The sequence below is a fragment of the Pteronotus mesoamericanus genome, unplaced genomic scaffold (genome assembly GCF_021234165.1).
Source record: "Pteronotus mesoamericanus isolate MK-2021 breed Mesoamerican mustached bat unplaced genomic scaffold, CSHL_Meso_final scaffold_1066, whole genome shotgun sequence".
In the NCBI taxonomy this organism is placed as follows: Eukaryota; Metazoa; Chordata; class Mammalia; order Chiroptera; family Mormoopidae; genus Pteronotus; species Pteronotus mesoamericanus.
Window position 1 is genome coordinate 3,792,661 of NW_026555299.1, and position 17,978 is coordinate 3,810,638.

Here is a 17,978-nt window from a genome sequence, read left to right on the forward strand (position 1 = left end):
CAGAAGTGATAGCTGTAAACCACAGTGAATATACGGAACTGTACTGATAAATTGCTAATTTCATGTAGAGAATTTTACCTCTATTTTTTAATCCCTTTAAAAAAACAATGAGTAAATATTAGTTTTTTAACCAAAAGCTAGATCAAGAAAGGAAAAGAAATTTCTATTTCTCTTGCTGTGTCATCCCTTAAATTCAGCACATAAAATTTCTATCAATAACATCATTCAATTTACACAACAGAATACAAAGGAACCTAAGTTTCGATCATTCCTATGAGTCAAACAGCACTTTACATGTATCTAAATTTATTGAGTACCTAATATGTGCCAAACACAGTAGGAAACATGCTGTTTTAATTTTCCCAACACTGTATTAGGTATAAATAGTAACTGCCCCAGGAGCTATATGAGTGAAGGTTATGCATAATAAGATCTTTTTAAAGTCTACGGGACTGGCTGGGGAAGCTGGACCCTTCCAGAGGGCAGGGAATTTGGGGCCCAAAGATTTAAACGAAGGGAGGACAGACACTTGGCCCTTCTCCTTCCCCTTGCTCACCCTGTCAGGGGCTGGAGCACTTGTGATCGCAGTTTAGCAGGCCCTGGAAACTGCATGGTCTGGCAGCGGCCCCGAGCCCCATGTCCCAGGCACGGGAAGCAGCAGTGGTGGTGGCAAGGCTGTGTGAGCTACACATACGCAGACTCCAGAAAGATGCCTGAAGCTAGACTGCAACAGGGAACAATCAAAGCCACTTGGATGGTTGTGCTGCAGCTATAAGCATTTCCCAAAGGACGGTATTTTAAACGGGAGAGGGAACTCCAAGTGTAGCTTTGAACCAATCTGGCAAAAGGTAGTGGAGTTTTTCTTTGGGTATTTTAGAGGGGATGAGTTCTGAGGCAGAAGCCTGCCATTCTTCCAAAATTGTGCAATTTTTGAATAAAAGACTCCTTTCCTTTCCATCAAACATCTGTCCCCAGAATTTGCCTAGAGGGTGACAGCAGGCAGCAGAACCCCACGTTATTGTTCAGTTTTTGTTCAACAAAACCACCTCATAGAGGTCAAGTGACTTGCCAATGACCACATCTAGATTCACCTTAAATCTAATCACCAGAATGTGAACCCAGTACACAATGGAACACTAACTTATAAACATGGAACTATCTGCAGCAGTCCCATTTAGCAATACAGCATGGTACATATACATACTGTAAGGAGTTCATTGCTCATTAATCTAACAATGCAGAATCCAACTTTATTTTTCACTATTATATAGCCAGCCTCTTAACCCCAGCCAGTCTGTCTGGTGTTACCCAAATATAACATGCCAGGAATCTGCCCCATGTTGTACCCAAATCACTCATATTGAGAATGACATTTTTCTTTATTTCCCATCCCCATCAGCCACCGTTCAGTAACCTAAACTTGTACACTTTACAGACCACAACAGTCATTAAGTCTGGCTTACTATATGGCCTCTTGGATGTCGAAGCCCCCCATTAGTAGAAGCTAAATAATGTATACAAGTTCAAAACAACTGGAAGCAAAAAAAAGAACCAAAGTTCCTTGACTTGTTATCTGGCTCTTAATCATAATGATTAATTAGATTGTAAAATATGGCAAGGAAAAAGAGTTAATGGAATAGTTATGAGAGTCTTATCCTGATGTACAATATAATTATTTTCTTCTTAATGTGAAGTAGTTAACATTCAAATGAGACTTGTCCAGCCTAGGCAATTGTTTTATGTTCAACATGAACCATAACATTGCCTCTACTCCAATGTAAGAAATTCACATCTCGTAAATGCCTATGTCTGAAGTTGCTTCAACAAGTTGGTACAGTCCTACAGCTCAAAATAAAATATATTAGCTTTTGGCATACATTATGATTGTACACATTTAAGTGGTAGAGTAATATCTATTCCCTTAGCTTATTAACAGTATGCACACGCACTAATAGGACAACAGTGTCTACTACATGAGTGTCCTTGAAATATGTAACTCCAGCCTCGAAAAAGCGAGACTTGTAATGGGAGCTAATTGCTGATTCCAATAATTAATTTCTTTTGAATGGTCTGAATTTATAAACACTAAGGTAGATAGATAGGGAGGGTATATTGTAGGTTACTTGGCTTGTTTCAATCTAATTCATCCAGTTTAAGCTGTTAGCAATAATATTCAGTTTGAGGTGGGTAAATTCCTCCAAAACAGAGACCTTGAATATCAGTCACTCTGATAAGTCCATCCCTACTAAGAAATTATTCTGCTTTTAAGCTACTAGTTTCGTGCAGTAACACTACAATAAAGTCCTATTTTGACCCAAAGTTTCTTAGTGAATAGATTAAAGATTAAACACTTCCCTAAAGGTCTAAGTGTTCATGTTTCAGTCAGAGAGGCTCACTACATCCCTAGGTACTTTACCCCTAGGAAAAGTCAAGTTCATCTACTTGTCATGCCTGATGCAGACCTGTCGAGAACTTCAAAATAGCCCCTCCAAAAGATAACTTGATAAACAATGAAGATATATATCTTGAAGACTGACTACTATTAAAAATTAACTTAGGAAAGAATAAAGAATGCTTATCTAGTCTCACTGTTTTTCGTTTTTCTTAACTTATCCGTGAAGAGCCAAAGCCATGGAAGCACAGTCCCCTCCTGTCAGATAGCATCTGGTTGGATCCTCTTTCTACTTTTTAGGAAAACCCAAGACTGCCAATGCAATTATGCTAAACGACTCAACAACTATCACACTTTTCAAAATGAACATTCATTGAGATACATTTCCAACTGAATCTTTCCAAAGGTGCTTCCCGTAATCCAGAACTATTTTTCTCAGTTGCAAAGATTGTGTTCCACATAAAATAGTGGTGAGTTGACCAGCAGTAAGCAAGCCAATATTCTAGTCCTGGCTCTGCTAGCTAAATGAACCTGGACCAGTAATTAGTATTTCTGAGCCTGACTTTCAGCATCTTGTTTACAGACTTTTTTTTTTTATCCTCACCTGAGGACATGCTTATTGATTTTTAGAGAGAAGGGAAGGGAGGAGGGGGGGAGAGAGAGAGAGAGAGAGAAACGCGCGCGAGTGCATCTATGCATGAGAGAAACACTGATGTGTTGCCTTCTGGTACGCACCATGACCAGGGACCAAACAAACCTGCAACCTAAGTATGTGCCCTAGCTGTGTGCCCTGACTCAGATTCAAATTTGTGATCTTTCAGTTTACAGGACGACGCTCCACTCAACTCAGCAATGCCAGCCAGGGCTTTTCAACATCTTTTTTTTTTTTTTTTTTAAAGATTTTATTTATTTTTAGATAGGGGAAGGGAGAGAGAGGGAGAGAAACACCATGTGAGAGAGAAACACCATGTGAGAGAAAAACACCATGTGAGAGAGAAACATCGATCAGTTACCTCTCATATTCACCCCGATGGGGGACTGAACCCACAACCCAGTCATGTGCTCTGACTCGGAATTGAACTGGTGACCTCTTGCCTTGAAGAACGACGCCTAGCCAACGAGTTAGGATGGCTTTTCAGCATCTTTTAACTGTAGTCATATATAAAAGGCATGGCCAAGACCCTATGAATCCACGACTATGATGAATATATAGTCATGGCAATGACGCCTCTCTCATCTTTAATTTCTAAAAATACACACACATCCACAAGTTTAGAAACAGTACCAAGTCAAGTCAGAACTGTGATTTAAAATAACGAACTTACAGCTAGCTCATCTTTAAAGACTCAAGACAAAGAGCATGAGTAACTGAAGCAAAAAAAACCTTTTATTTTCAACTTTTCTTCCACAGCCAAGAAAGGTAGAAAACTTGAGGCTTATTTTTATAACTTTTACTTCACCTGTGAATCACTGTCAGGGAAGTGGTAAAGAGCAGTGAAATAATTTTCTGCTGTCATTGAAGCTTGCCTTATTCAAGCGCATGGATAAGCCACTGTCCCAGTGGCAGTGATTAGGTGGCAAGTACAGCTGTCTGGGAGCAACATGGAATCAAAGGAAGTACATTCTCCCTTCAGGAAACTACCACTTACACACAGAAATTCTAACAAAAGGCTGATCTAAAGTGCATTCGTAGGTATTTTTTCAGTGGTCCTCTTTATTTACTTATAACTCTTTTTATTCTGCAAAGGTATTGTAGACACTCTAGTGAAAGTTTCCACAACTTTTTTGAATGTTAATTATTAAACAAAGTCTCACTATATGAACTAGCGCTGGAAGAGAACAAAACTAAAGTCTCTGATGCCTAAAGTTAAAGTTATGTTATTTACTGACCTACTCACCTACCCTGCAAGTATGCTGGGAGGATTAATAGCATCTGCTATTTAACATTTTGAAAACACCTTCAATCCCTCACAAGATTAGGATTCCTAACTGCTAAACTTATAAATTTCAGTATTCTGCTAGATTCTATTAGAGGTACAATAGCCTTTTTTTTTTTTAAATTGTCACTGATCCTTATGATGCAAGGCCATCTGAACCCATTCATTAAATGTTACACCTTTCCATGCCATCTGCTGGCCATAACCTAATGCTCTACTGCCTTTTTAGATTTTCAGGATGGACATGACCTTTAAGATGCTGGTATACTGCCATTGTTGGCAGTAGCAAAACTAAAACCCTTCAACAATAGGGGCCATTAAAGAAATTATAACATATAACTGAAGAATATATATAGCAATGAAGAGTACATCCACATATAATCTATACGTTATATATATAAGATATCTATATTATATATCATAGTATATCAATACAATGGAAACACAATGCAGCTATCAAAAATGATAGCACCAGCCCTAACTGGTGTGGCTCAGTTTGTTGGGCATCATCCCTCAAAGAAGGCTGCTGACGTGACCCCGGTCAGGGCACATGCCTGGGTTTCAGGTTCTGTCCTCAGTCGGGGCACATGCAGGAAGCAACCAATTTATGTTTCTCATATCAATGATTCTCTCCCTCTCTTTCTCCCTCCCTTCCCCTCTCTCTAAAAATAAATAAAATCATTTTTTTAAAAATGATAGCACCAAGGAAAAGCCAATGACAGTGAAAGGTGTCTAGGGTATACTGCCAAGTGAAGACAAATTAGAGCAAAACTGTTGTGGAGCCAAAGTGACTATATTTGGGGTTTCTTTTTCTTTTAACTTTAAAAGTTTTAATTTATTTTTGTAAATTCTCGAGCATCCTTTAATGAAGCATACTTTTTTTACTGTCATTCTATTACCGCTGTCCCAATTTTCCCCCCTTTGCCGTCCGCCGTCCAGCCCAGCCCCCGCTCCCTCAGTCAGTCCCCACACAGTTGTCCATGTCCATGGGTCATTCACACATGTTCTTTGACTAGTCCCTTCCCCTTGTTTCTACCATTACCTCCCTCCCACTCTCCTCTGGCTGCTGTCACTCTATTCCATGTTTTCATGCCTCTGGTTCTATTTTGCTCGTTAGTTTCCTTTGTTCATTAGATTTCTCTTATAAGTGAGATCATATGGTATTTGTCTTTCACCAACTGGCTTATTTCACTTAGTATAATATTCTCCAGTTCCATCCATGCCATCGCAAAAGGTAGGAGGTCTTTCTTCTTTCTTTCTGTTGCATGGTATTCCACTGTGTAAATGGTTCCAGTTTTTTGACCCACTCATCTACTGATGGGCACTTAGGCTGTTTCCAGCACTTGGCTATTGTAAATAGTGCTGTTATGAACATAGGGGTGCATAAGTTCTTTGGAACTGGTGTTTTCGGGATTCTTAGGGTATATGCTTAGCAGTGGAATCTCTGGGTCAAACAGCAGTTCCATTTTTAATTTTCTGAGTAAATTCCATAGTGTTTTTCACAGTACCTGCATCCTCCTGCATTCCCACAAACAGTGCCAAAGTGACCATACTTCTTTTAACAATGTTTATTTTCCCTGAAGACTCTTAGCTGCAAGTTGTAATGACCATTACTTAATGATGAGCCCAATGAAGCTTATTAAAAACTTTAAGACAATTAATTGCCAGATGCAATAGTAGAAATAGCAAACACAGCTGCCATGTTTTGTATAAAAAAATCTACATATACATATGCATGTGCATGTTTATGTGTATGCTGGAAAAAGTGTAGTCTAAAAGGTTATACACAAACCAAGTTGATGGTAGAGGACTGTAAATAATTTTTAAAATTAGAACATGCAGCTTTTTACTTAGCTGAATTTTTTAGTTTTTCTGCAATAATTACATACTTTTTTAATATAATTTTTCATGATGTTTAAAATTCCAATGAAAGCATATTCCATAAATGCTAAAAACAGAATTATACTATAAGCCCCCATTGGGTTATTGCCACAGTAGATGGTCTGTTTAATTCAGTTAGCATGTAAAACCTAAGGGAGAAAAGCACTTGGTAAACTCAGGCCTTCCATAAATGAAACAAAATAAAGAACTGCCCACTATACACTTGCTACTTCAATCCACCTTTCCCAACCTTAGGCCTAAAGAGGTATTTTGCAGAAAATAGAGAGCCAGGACTGATCAAAAACTAAAAAGGATAAAAGGGTGGAGAGAAGGGGATTATCCTGGGTTTTCTACTGTTTCACCATAATACCAAGTACTTAGACAAAGAGAGCTGTACAGCTCAGCATTAAGAGACGGTGGTTTGTTCTCTGAGGGTAATTTTGTATCAACAAAGTGCCTCATAATCATGAGTTACTCCTGTAGCATCCTAAATATACAAAAGGACTCAACGTTTTCATGAACTTCCCTCTGACCTAGGTCTTCCCTGGAGAACTTCCACTCAGATTTTATTTAAATATAACAAGGCTACTTTTCGGGACACCATATAGCATATGGATAATTAAGGAAACATCTACTGAAAATAATAAGGACTGCTTTAACATTTTACATTAAATTTGTTATCTGATGAAATCTACTTATTCCTTCTGACAAGGGCTGTTCAATCTACCAGGACCAGCAAGGCCATCCTCAGCACCAGGCTTCTTTGCCTTTACCATGTCGCAGTCTTCTCTGTCATATGTTACCTGACTACACAATTGTCCCCATCAATAAGGATGAGCACGACATTGTAACATGACTGAATCCTCCATATAAAGTATATGTGAGTTTACCCTTTAAATAATAACTGTGGTCTCACATTTATATACTGTATAAATAAAAATCTGTTCTCCGAGTAATCACGTAAAGCAAACTCCTCCAATTAACTTAATAGAAGCCTTAACAATATTTTTAGAATGAAAACTCTTCCCCCGCCACACACACATTAGCTATTTTCATAAAGATACATTTTCTTACACCAAGTTTTTTTAAGAATGGACTACACCTGTATTCTGATAGACTGGCAGCTTCTAATTAGGGACAGAATGTGTGCCAAAAATCATATGGGAAATTTTAAGACAGGCACTGTCATTAAGATTTGTTCTATAAGAGCTATTCAGATATTACCTCAACGTACTTAATCTTGGAAACTTGGTCCATTAGAAGGCCAGCGTTGAAGCTGGGAAATTCCCCTTTCATTTAATTCAAGAGATAACCAAGTGAAGAAACAAACAAAGACACTAAGAGCAATGGATTCTAATGGTATCTGTTGAGCAAGGTACAGGCTTGGGGTTTAGCAATGGGAAGACTATCTCTGAAATATGACAGAGCTCTGGACGTAATCACATCTAATGGTGAGGCTTAGTTGCAGAAGTCAGGGGTAACTGTTTATATGAGCCACTCTGAGCCCAACTCATACCCTCAATTTCTCCTTTGTTCCTTTGCTCAGGCTTTAGGGATTCAACCTATTTCCACCCCGTGAGCATTACTCTCACCAACTCTGTCTGCTGGACTATGGAATGGTATGCACACTCTCTCTTGTTACCTCTCTTCTCTGTTGTCCTTAAAGACAAATACCCTGGTTCAATTAATTACCTCAATTCACTCATCTATAAAATAGCAATAGTAATGGTACTTAACTCAGAGATTAGGAAATGAATATGATATCAAATCCTTACAAAAGTTCCTGGCACATAATTAGCATCATATAAGCATCAGCCATTACGTTTTATTATTGTTGTTGTTTAAAACACTGTTTAGATTTATATATTAGTATCACTGTTATTTCTTTTAAGTATCTGACTGCCAATTGTTACGTAAAGTAAGGATAATAACCATAACATGGGAAATTTTTTAAATTTAGAAATCTTAAAAAAATCTTACATTCAAGGTTCTTGGCTGCTTGATACCTAACTTGGCACTGTCACCAGGAGTCCATTTAGAGGATGGCACCACCATCCTTTCTTATGCCTGTTCCTCTGCTGTGCCTTCCTCTTAGTTAGCCTTCACTTACTAAGACTGTGTTGTTCTCTCATAACCTCATTTAAATAGGTCTTCCTTTATGAACTTTTTCTGAAACCCACCTTCTATTTTCCATAATTTGCATTTTTATTTTGTTTATTTCACCTCTCCCCCTAATTAGAATGTAAGCTTTATGAGGTTACGGATTGTTATATTTTATTTATGGATGAATCCAGGTCACTAGAATAAGCACCTGACATATGGATTTTCCATAAATAACTATTGAATGATGACTATTTCAGTCTGGCTTACCCCATACTTCTTTTTGTTGTTGTTAAGATTTTTATTTATTTATTTTTAGAGAGAGGGGAAGGGAGGGTGAAAGAAAGGGAGAGAAACATAAATGTAGTAGAGAAACATTAATAGGTTGCCTCTCACACGCCCTGACCAGGTACCAGGCCCACAATCCAGATATGTGCCCTGACTGGGAGTCAAACTGGTGGCCTTTTGGCTGGCAGGAGGACATCCAAACCACTGAGCCACCCACTGAGCTACCCTAGTCAGGGCTACTGCAGGCTTCTCGATAAACAAATCCTTACTTGTTTAAGCTACCATAGTCAGTTGTACTGTTACTTAAAGCTGAATACATGCCTGACTGTTAGATTTTACAATACTGGTAGAATATTTGGTATTACTATTATTGTTATCTGTTAATATAAATTAGCTAGCATTTATTATGTGCTTACAATGTTCTACGCATGATGCTCCATATTTTTGTAATATTGCTAAACAAGCATCACATTTTTTAAACTTCACAGTAACTTCTGAGATATATACTAACTGTATAGATGAAACTATGGCTCAGAGAAGCTAAACAACTTGCCCAAGGTAACACAACTAGGAAACGATCAGCACAAGCTATAAACCCAAGTGTCTGGCCCCCGTGCCTATACTCTTACCTAATGTACCGGACCACGGACCAATAGTGGTCCATGGCCTATTAGGAACCAGGCTGTACAGTGGGAGGTGAGCAGCTGGCAAGTAAGCAAAGCTTCACCTGTATTTATAGCCACTCCCCATGGCTCACATTACCGCCTGAGCTCCACCTCCTGTCAGGTTAGCAGAAGCATTAGATTCTAGTAAGAGAGTAAACCCTACTGTGAACTGCACACAGGAGGGATCTAGGTTTTGTGCCCCTTATGAGAATCTAATGCCTGATGATCTGAGGTAGAGCTGAGGAGGTGATGTTAGCACTGAGGAGTGGTTGCAAACACAGACTATAATTGGCAGAGGATCGACTGCACAGGGACCATAATAAACCGATTACTTGCAGATTTATAACAAAACCCTATCCATAACTGGCAAGTGACAATAAAGCTGCATCTGGTGGCAGGCTTTACAGTGGCCGGTGAGTTGATATACTTCAATTGTATAGCTGCACCTGGAGCAGGCTTTAACTCAAAATGCGACACTCATATTAGTCTGCACATTGCCCACCCATTATTTTATTTACCACTTCTGTACGCGCCTCTTTCCCATACTGCACACTTGTCTCAGTCACGGTTTTGGTAAGCCCACATGCTAAACCTAGCATGTGGTTGAGTTGTATAGTTATTTCATTTTATATTACAATGTAATAATAATAGAAATAAAGTACAAGATAAATCTAATGTGCTTGAGTCATCCTGAAACCACCCCACCCCCATTCGTGGAAAAACTGTCTTCCACGAAACTGGTTCCTGGTGCCAAAAAGGTTGGGGACCGCTGTGGTATACTACGGTACCACGTCCGTAAAATACCCATACGTAAGTCTCCTCTCCTTAAAATATGTACTCATAAGCTCTACAAGTCAGGAACCCTGTTTTCTAACCTGTGATATCCACCAATACTATTAACATGTTGGGTCCTTAAGTACCTATTCAGTAAATATTTATTGGAGAGATGGACAAGTGAATACCAAACCTACCTTGGAAATCTGAACTTTTATAAAAGTAAAACATGAGTACGCATTGTTAAAAAATTAATTTACTATGAGTTTCCCCTTGTTTTCTTTTAATTGCAGGGATTCTCCTTCTGTTGTGGTTGTATCTGCCACTCAAGCATCTATAATGAAAAAAGAGTCTCATAAAAATTAAATGGTTGGTGTTGTATGTATTTAGAGAGAATGATGGATTTATTTTCAACGCAAATTGGTAGGTTTTCTGCCACATGGTGTAACCCCTAGTCTGAGGCAGCTTTTGCTCATGCAAAACGATGTCAGTCCTTAGGTAAAGATAAGGAATGAAAGACACACACACACACATAGTGCATACAAATGTAAGCATATATTTGAAGAAGGCAGCCAAAAACTGAATGGACCCAGAAAGAGAGCTTCCAATGGATGTGTCTCTTTTCCTTGCCTTCAGCTCATAACAGTTTCCCACAATAGACAAGTAGAGAGCAGAAGCAGCTGCAGACAGGTGAATGAACTGTGTGATGCTGACAATCTGTGAATTAAAGTACCTAATACATGATATAAAAACATTCTCCTCCAAACAGCTGTACGAACAAATCAAAGGGAAAAGAAAAGAGTTGGAGGGAAAGCGAGACAAAGAACAAAATCTGGTCTATGCGACACATTTATAAAACTGATGGTCTGTCAGCAAGACACTGATGAATATTTTTTCGGGATAAAAATGGCAACCCAGAGTCTAAAAATAAACCGCTGTGCTGCAGACCTGTCTGGTTCAGCTACACCACTGGAATATAAACACATTCACTCACTAGTACATTTTGACTCAAGGTTTCACAAAGACAGAAAAAGAATGTTTTGTTGCAAGGAAAGATATTTTACATGGTTTTAAATCTGTTATGTTCTCTATATAATATACATTTGAATTTAAGTTTAAATGATTTTTGTTTACTAAAAAAGGTAAATGGTAATAGTAATAAACTATTAACTCACCTTATATAAAAGATTACTTTCTCCCAGCCAAATTATAGTAAAAGAGTGCCATTATGACCATCTTGTGATAAAATCCTAAAATCACAATTTAAAAATAAAATTATAAATTATTTCTAAGCCATGTTGACTTCAATGGCAGATCTTGTCAATTATCTCCAAATGACTCTAGAGATGAGGTGAAAAACCTATGATCTCATTTTGCATCTGAACTCTTCAATAAAAAGTTATTAGCTAAAATGCCAAAGTGAATATACTATTCTTCACAAGCAGCACTTTAATTCATCAAATTCATTCACCTTACTCAATCCAGCCTTATGTAGTTATGTTTCTCCTCTTAGCTAAATGATAATTTCAACTCTGGAAGGCTCTCCCAGAACATTTTGAATATTGTCACGCCACCATTGTTAATAGTAAAAATAAGTTAAGTCTCTATAATAATAAAATGTGAATAAATTACATTTAGTTCATTCTGACCATTCTGACCCATTTGGAATAAATAGGGGGGAAAAAGATTAACACTTCAGGAACCAATGAGATTTTCACAACACAGTACAACACTCCCTGCCTAATTCTTGATGGTATTCAGCTGTGCCGATCACCTCACAGTAAATAACTACGCATTATAAAAATATATTCCCCAATACACATCCGTAAACTTCCTTCATTGCAGGTTGGGTCTCAATCTAAATAATGGGAAAGTTTCTTAATGAGAAAAAAAAAACATAAAAGCCGTAAGATAAAAATAATTTCATTTTTAGGAGTTTTTTTTATTACTACCGATCTTATTTTTATAGTAGGCATCACAAACTTAATTATAGTCGAAATAAAACTCTTAATTCCCACTTCATGCTTGCCCCTCTGTCAGAATTCCTCAGGGGACCAGCCACTCATTCAGTTGATCAAGCCAAAAGCCTGGAAGCCAGCTTTGATTCCTCTCTTTCCCACGTATCTAACCCAGCACAAGACCTGTCTACTCTCTCCCCCAGACACATCCCATTGACAAACACGCCCCATCCCCTAGAGCGCCGTACCCCAGTCCTCATCACTCTTATCTCTTATACGTGACTGCAAGGCTCCCTAATGTCCTCCCAACTCCCAGCCCTGGCCTCTATAGTATATTTACCATAGAGCAGCCAGAGTAATCTCTACAAAAAGTAAATGACATCACATCACTACACTTCTTTAATTCCTCCGATGACTTCCCATTACTCGAATTTTCCCCATTTGAGTGAAATACAAAGTGCTTCCCATGTCCCAGGCGGTCTTTCGTCATCTCATCAATGCCTACCGCTTCTACGACCACTTTCCCCTCTTACACTCTTCACCTCGTCACGCAGCTCAGCCACAGGCCTTGGCTTTTCTCCAACCACCCAAGCCCAGTCCCACGCATGGGTCTTTTTACTTCCTTCTTCCCCATCTAGAAAGCTCTCACTCCAGAGCTTCAAAAGATTGGCTCCTTCTCATCATGAAGGTCTCCACTCAACAACATAGGTTCGGAGAGCCCTCTCTGACCACCCTATCTAGCATATCCCTTCCACTCCACTACTCACATACCAGTTACTTTCTTTTTTCTTTTTAAGTGTTTACACTACCAGTTACTTTCTATTCTCCTTGTCATCATTTAATTTCATCAGAGCACTTATCACTATCTACCAACAATATTACTTATGGGTCTAGTTGATTACTGTCCATCTTTCCCTACTAGAATATAAGCTCTATGTCTGTCTTGCACATCGCTGTGTCCCCTAAAACATAAAATCATATACAGCAACAGAGTATAAACTCAAATACCTACAGAAGCCAGACAGGTAACACTAAGCAAGTAAAGCAGGCAATTTCCAGCTCATGTGAAGATGCAGACCCAGTATAACAGCTTACTACTTTTCAGGAGAGGCCAGGTATATAACCTTCCCGATGAAATCTTCCAATTGTTTAATGTCAGCAATTTCTGCTTTTCTTTTGTAATTAAAACTCTGTATAAGACAAATAAACCATGTCGGAGCCAGATACATACATAAGTCACCATTTGTTAACTTCTCATCTATTGTAAATCTTCTAAACTTACTAGGTGTGACAGGTTATTCTAAAGATGACCACAGTGGCCCCCGCTTTGCTGCCCACTTCTGCATGCCCTTCTACAATGTGCATTTGCCATTCCTTCTATTGAGAGATGGAATCCCCTTTCCCTCCCTTTGGATATATGACTTGCTTTGCTCAATACTTACTTCTGTCATCTGACCTAGGCGTTAGGAGGCCTGGCAGTCACATAAGAAAGTCACTGAATACTGACAGGATGTGTGGAGAAGATCCAAGAAACCAGAGGAGTGAGGCCATCTTAGACCCTCTGGTTCGATCAATACAACTAAAGCAGCACTAGGCCCCAGACATGTAAGGACATCGGGAATCCTCCTACCCAGCAAAGCTGTCTTAGCTGACTCCATATGGTATGCGGGGGGAGCCATGCCAGCCAGTGCTGCCCAAATTCCTGCCCCAAAATTGTGAGTAATGAAATGACTTTCTTAAAATAAGAAGCCCTTGTATTTTCTGGTGGTTTGTTTCTCAACAATAGATAAATGGAGACAGAAACCGATTCCTAAAATGAGGTGTAAAAAAACCAACAAAACCTAAAACATGCAGCACTGGTTTTGGAACCAAATGGCAGGCAGAGACTGGAAAAGTGGCAAGTAAATTAATTATTAGCAAAGGCCAGAAGAGCCATGAGAAAATTGCTATTAGAGGCAGGAGAAAGAGCAAGATGTTATATACTGGTAAAATATTTGGAAAGAATGTTACCTGCAATAATGTGAAAAATAGTGTATTCATCTAACAAACTGGTGGATCTGGCTAAAGATATTTTCATGTAGAATATTAAAAGTGCCAACTGGCTTCTTTTAACTGCATATGATAAAGTATAGGAAGAGAGAACTAAATTAAAGGAGGACCTGTTTAATTTTCAAGCAGAATTTAAAGATATAGAGGGCATATGACAGTCTCTCCAACTGGCAAAAGATGTTCGAATTAAGAAACAGCCTCAGACTAAATATCAAATGAAGGGTTTGTCAAACAAATCTTTTGCTGAGACATTAGAGAAGTCTGTCTGGCAAAGGAATTACAGATGTGGCTTTTGAGACATGGAATTGACCCTCCCCGAAATTCACAGAAAACCCTCAAAATTGTAGGGCAAAAGTACCACCAGGTTGGACTAAAAAAAGACAGTCATATAAGAAAGTCACTGAATACTGAAAGAAAGAGTTCAAAATGAAAAAAAAAAGTACCTCTGAGTCCTAACTTCATATAGATAGGAAGCAGGTTGAAAAAACTACACACATGCAAACATGACTCATTTCTTATGAGAAAGAAGAGCAGCAGAGGAAAGAGCCAAGACCCCACAGGGTGAGGCTAAGCCTCGGAAAACAAAGTATCAGGAAACAACTCCCAAGCACCAGAACTGGGCACCAACCAAGGAACATTTTTAATATGTGCGGAAAAGAACTGGTGGCATGTACCTAGCTGAATTTCAAAATTGTCAAGGACCAGTGACAGCTATGTTCCACCCATTCTTCCTTTTGAATGGGAGTATCTATTGCAGTTTTCCTGTCCCTGTCTCACCACTGTATGCTGGGTGAGGGCAGATTAGGTGATAGAGGTGGACAACTTGTCTTCTTCGTTAACAGAGCCCTAAATCATAAGCTGCACCAAAGCAGACGTGCCTGAGAAACTTCATGTGCATCGTAATGTTGTTAAGATCCTAGACTTCAAGTTGATGCCATAATGGGGTAAAACTTCGGGGAGAAGGGTAAGTATATTTTGCATGTGGAAGAGATGTGAACTGTGATGCTCAGAGAGCTGACTATAGTAGATCATTTCCTAAGACGGCTGCAACAATATCTCCCCATCTTATGCTACTTTGCTGTTGGAATTTGTCATTCTTGCATCAAAAGGTAAAATCCTTTCTCTTCCACTTGATTCTGGGATGGTCCTGTGACTTGCTTGGGTTCAAAAAAACGTGGCAAAAATGACACTGTCTTCCAGGTCAAGGCTTTAAGATACCTTGCAACTTCTATTTTTACCCTCTTGGAACAATCTTAGTGCCATGTAAGGAAGCTCAACCTAGTATAGTGAGTGAACAGAGACTATCTGGAGAGGCCACGTGGGGAACTGAGACTCCCTCCTGCCCCAGTGGAGATGCCCCAGCCAATACCATGGAGAATACAGAAAAGTGGTCTCCACTGAACCGTGCTCAAATTCCAGATCCACAAATCATTAACAATAATATGCCTGGCCGTTTTCTTAAGCCACTGAGTTTTGGCATATTTTGTTACATAGCAATAGGTAACTGAGCCATTCAGGAAAAGGTCAGTCTAAATAGCGGAAATGTGTGAAGTTTTCAATTAAAAAAAAACAAACACATTTTTAATACTTTTAAACGTTCACAATAATTTTTAGGATAATAACCTAGGATTCATATCTTCATTCATCAAATATTTTCTGAGCACCCAATAGTGCCAGGCACTATTCTAGGCCCTAGGAAAGCATCAGGGAATTAAAACCCTATTATATATTATAGTGAGGTGTACAAGAAGAGGCTTTTAGGAATCTGCTTTAATAAACAAAATGGTTTCTAACTAATACATCAATATTGCAAGTTAGTGTTTGCCAAATACTGTAACTAAATGTAGTTTTAACTTTCTCCTTGAAATTGTTACTTGAATGCTTTATCATTGCATCAGGAGCTATTTTTAGCTCAGCTCTTCTTCAGACTTGAGCCAGAAGAAAAAACAAGGTCAAGATGATATAAGACCAAATTTTGTGCACCTGAAATTTTCAGGTGTCTTCAGTGTACCGAATCCATTCCCTGAGTTAGAACATTAGCGCTGTCACACCTTTGCTCCTGCTGTCTCCCCTTCCTGAAACGTCCCCCTCCACCTTCCTCACCTGGCAGGCTCCAGATTCCCTTATCAATCACCTCACTCCAGGTGCGTCGCCTGCTTTTCCACTGCATCCTCTGCATACATACAGCATAATATTGGGTATGTCATATTATAACTTCTTACTTGTTTAAGTGCCCCCGCTAGATTGTTAGTTCTTCCAGGAGAGGAATTGTTCTTCCATTCCTGACATAGAAATCGACACATAATAGTAAAGGAACAATAAATGTCTGTTGAATGAATGAACCTTAAAACTTTGATTAAATCATGGTTCCCTCACCTGTAAAATGGAGGTAATAATCCAAGAAAATGGAATTGCAACTGCCTGGGAAACTATAAAGCATTATTCAAACTTCTTATCATTATTTATCAGAGAGGAACACAATACTCAAGTTTACTCTCAAAGTAGGAAGACTTGTTATACTTAAGGGCATTCAGAAAAGCATACCAACTCCCAAATAAAGTTCCTACGCAGGTACATGTGAGTTCTAGTTTGCTGTTTCTTTAGTGTTTTAATCTGTCATTCTGTTTTGTAGTCACCTGTCATATCCTGTATATCTGTATTTTATCTCAAAAAAGCGAAAGAAAACCTTCATGGTTTGAGACACACCCAAAGGGAAAACAAAATTTAATCTGTGGGTTTTAAAAGTCACAGGAGTCCAGACCTAAACAGATTTTAAACCTTGTCAACTTAGTTTTCAGGACACAATTCCTCTTCTTATCACATAAATGTGGTTAGTTGAAAAGAAGATGTTTACCTATGATACAGTACCTCAGGAAAGATTACAAAACTTTAGAAGACTGAATGGATGAGCATACACACCATGAGGTCATAATTCAATCCCTGATGCATCTACCATCTCACAGAAGCACTTGAAACCTATGCTGAACAACCCAGTAGTCACTAGCCACATGTGGTTGTTGATTTACTTTTAAATGAAAATTAGGTAAAACTTTTAAGTTCCTCGGTCACATGAGCCACATTTTAAGTGCTCAATAGCCTCATGTAGCTGGTGGCAAACAAACTATACAGAGAAGATGCAGAATATTTCCATCACCAGGGGACATTCTATTGGAGAACACTGCCTTAAATGAAATGAAACAGTTTCATATCAAGTTAGTAGAGAATTTTTACACTACAGCGTCTGGCCTTCAATAATGAAAACAGTGTGATATTTTAGAATAAATGTTAAATAGTGGGGTAGTCAAGAAAAAAAAACACAAAACATTTTTTTCATAGGTTGATAGGATGAAAAGGTTTGTGTTAAAATTTATTTACTGAAGTGACTAATATTCTCATAAATGACAATTCATTTTATTTAACAAACTTTTCTTCCTGTAACATCAACTTTTTTCTAAATGGACATCTTCAAAACCATCATGTTCTGAGTTTGGGTAAAACTAGTAGTTTTCTAAAAGCCTTCTCATCTTAAAACTAATAATTTTCTTCCAATTTTCACACTATAGTTTCAAAGTATTTTATCTGTTAAAATATATAAAGCATGTGTTATTTGGAACTCTAATAGCTAAATGTTAATTCTATAAAATACAACTTTAGAATACACTTTTTAAAAAGCTTCTTTCTAATGATAAAACAAATATCTCTCCAAACTTACCTGAATTTAAAAGATGAAAAATTTATCCATTTTTAAGATTTATATTTTATATCCACGAAATAGGTTCTTTTCTTTTGAAATATTAAACAAACTTTCAAAAGTGGGATTCAAAGGCGGTTTATAGAAATTGCACAAATTCAATGGAATGTTCAAAGAATTTCGAAGTACAATGGTAAATAACTTGTCCAATTAAAAAAATCTCGTAAATATATTTGCTTTCAG

At 38.2% G+C, this 17,978-nt stretch overlaps 1 protein-coding gene across 1 annotated transcript in view; it reads right to left on the minus strand.

The window, feature by feature from the left end:
- Nucleotides 1–17,978, minus strand: part of HSD17B12 (hydroxysteroid 17-beta dehydrogenase 12) — a 139,653-nt gene that overhangs the window by 97,524 nt on the left and 24,151 nt on the right. The window lies entirely within an intron of this gene.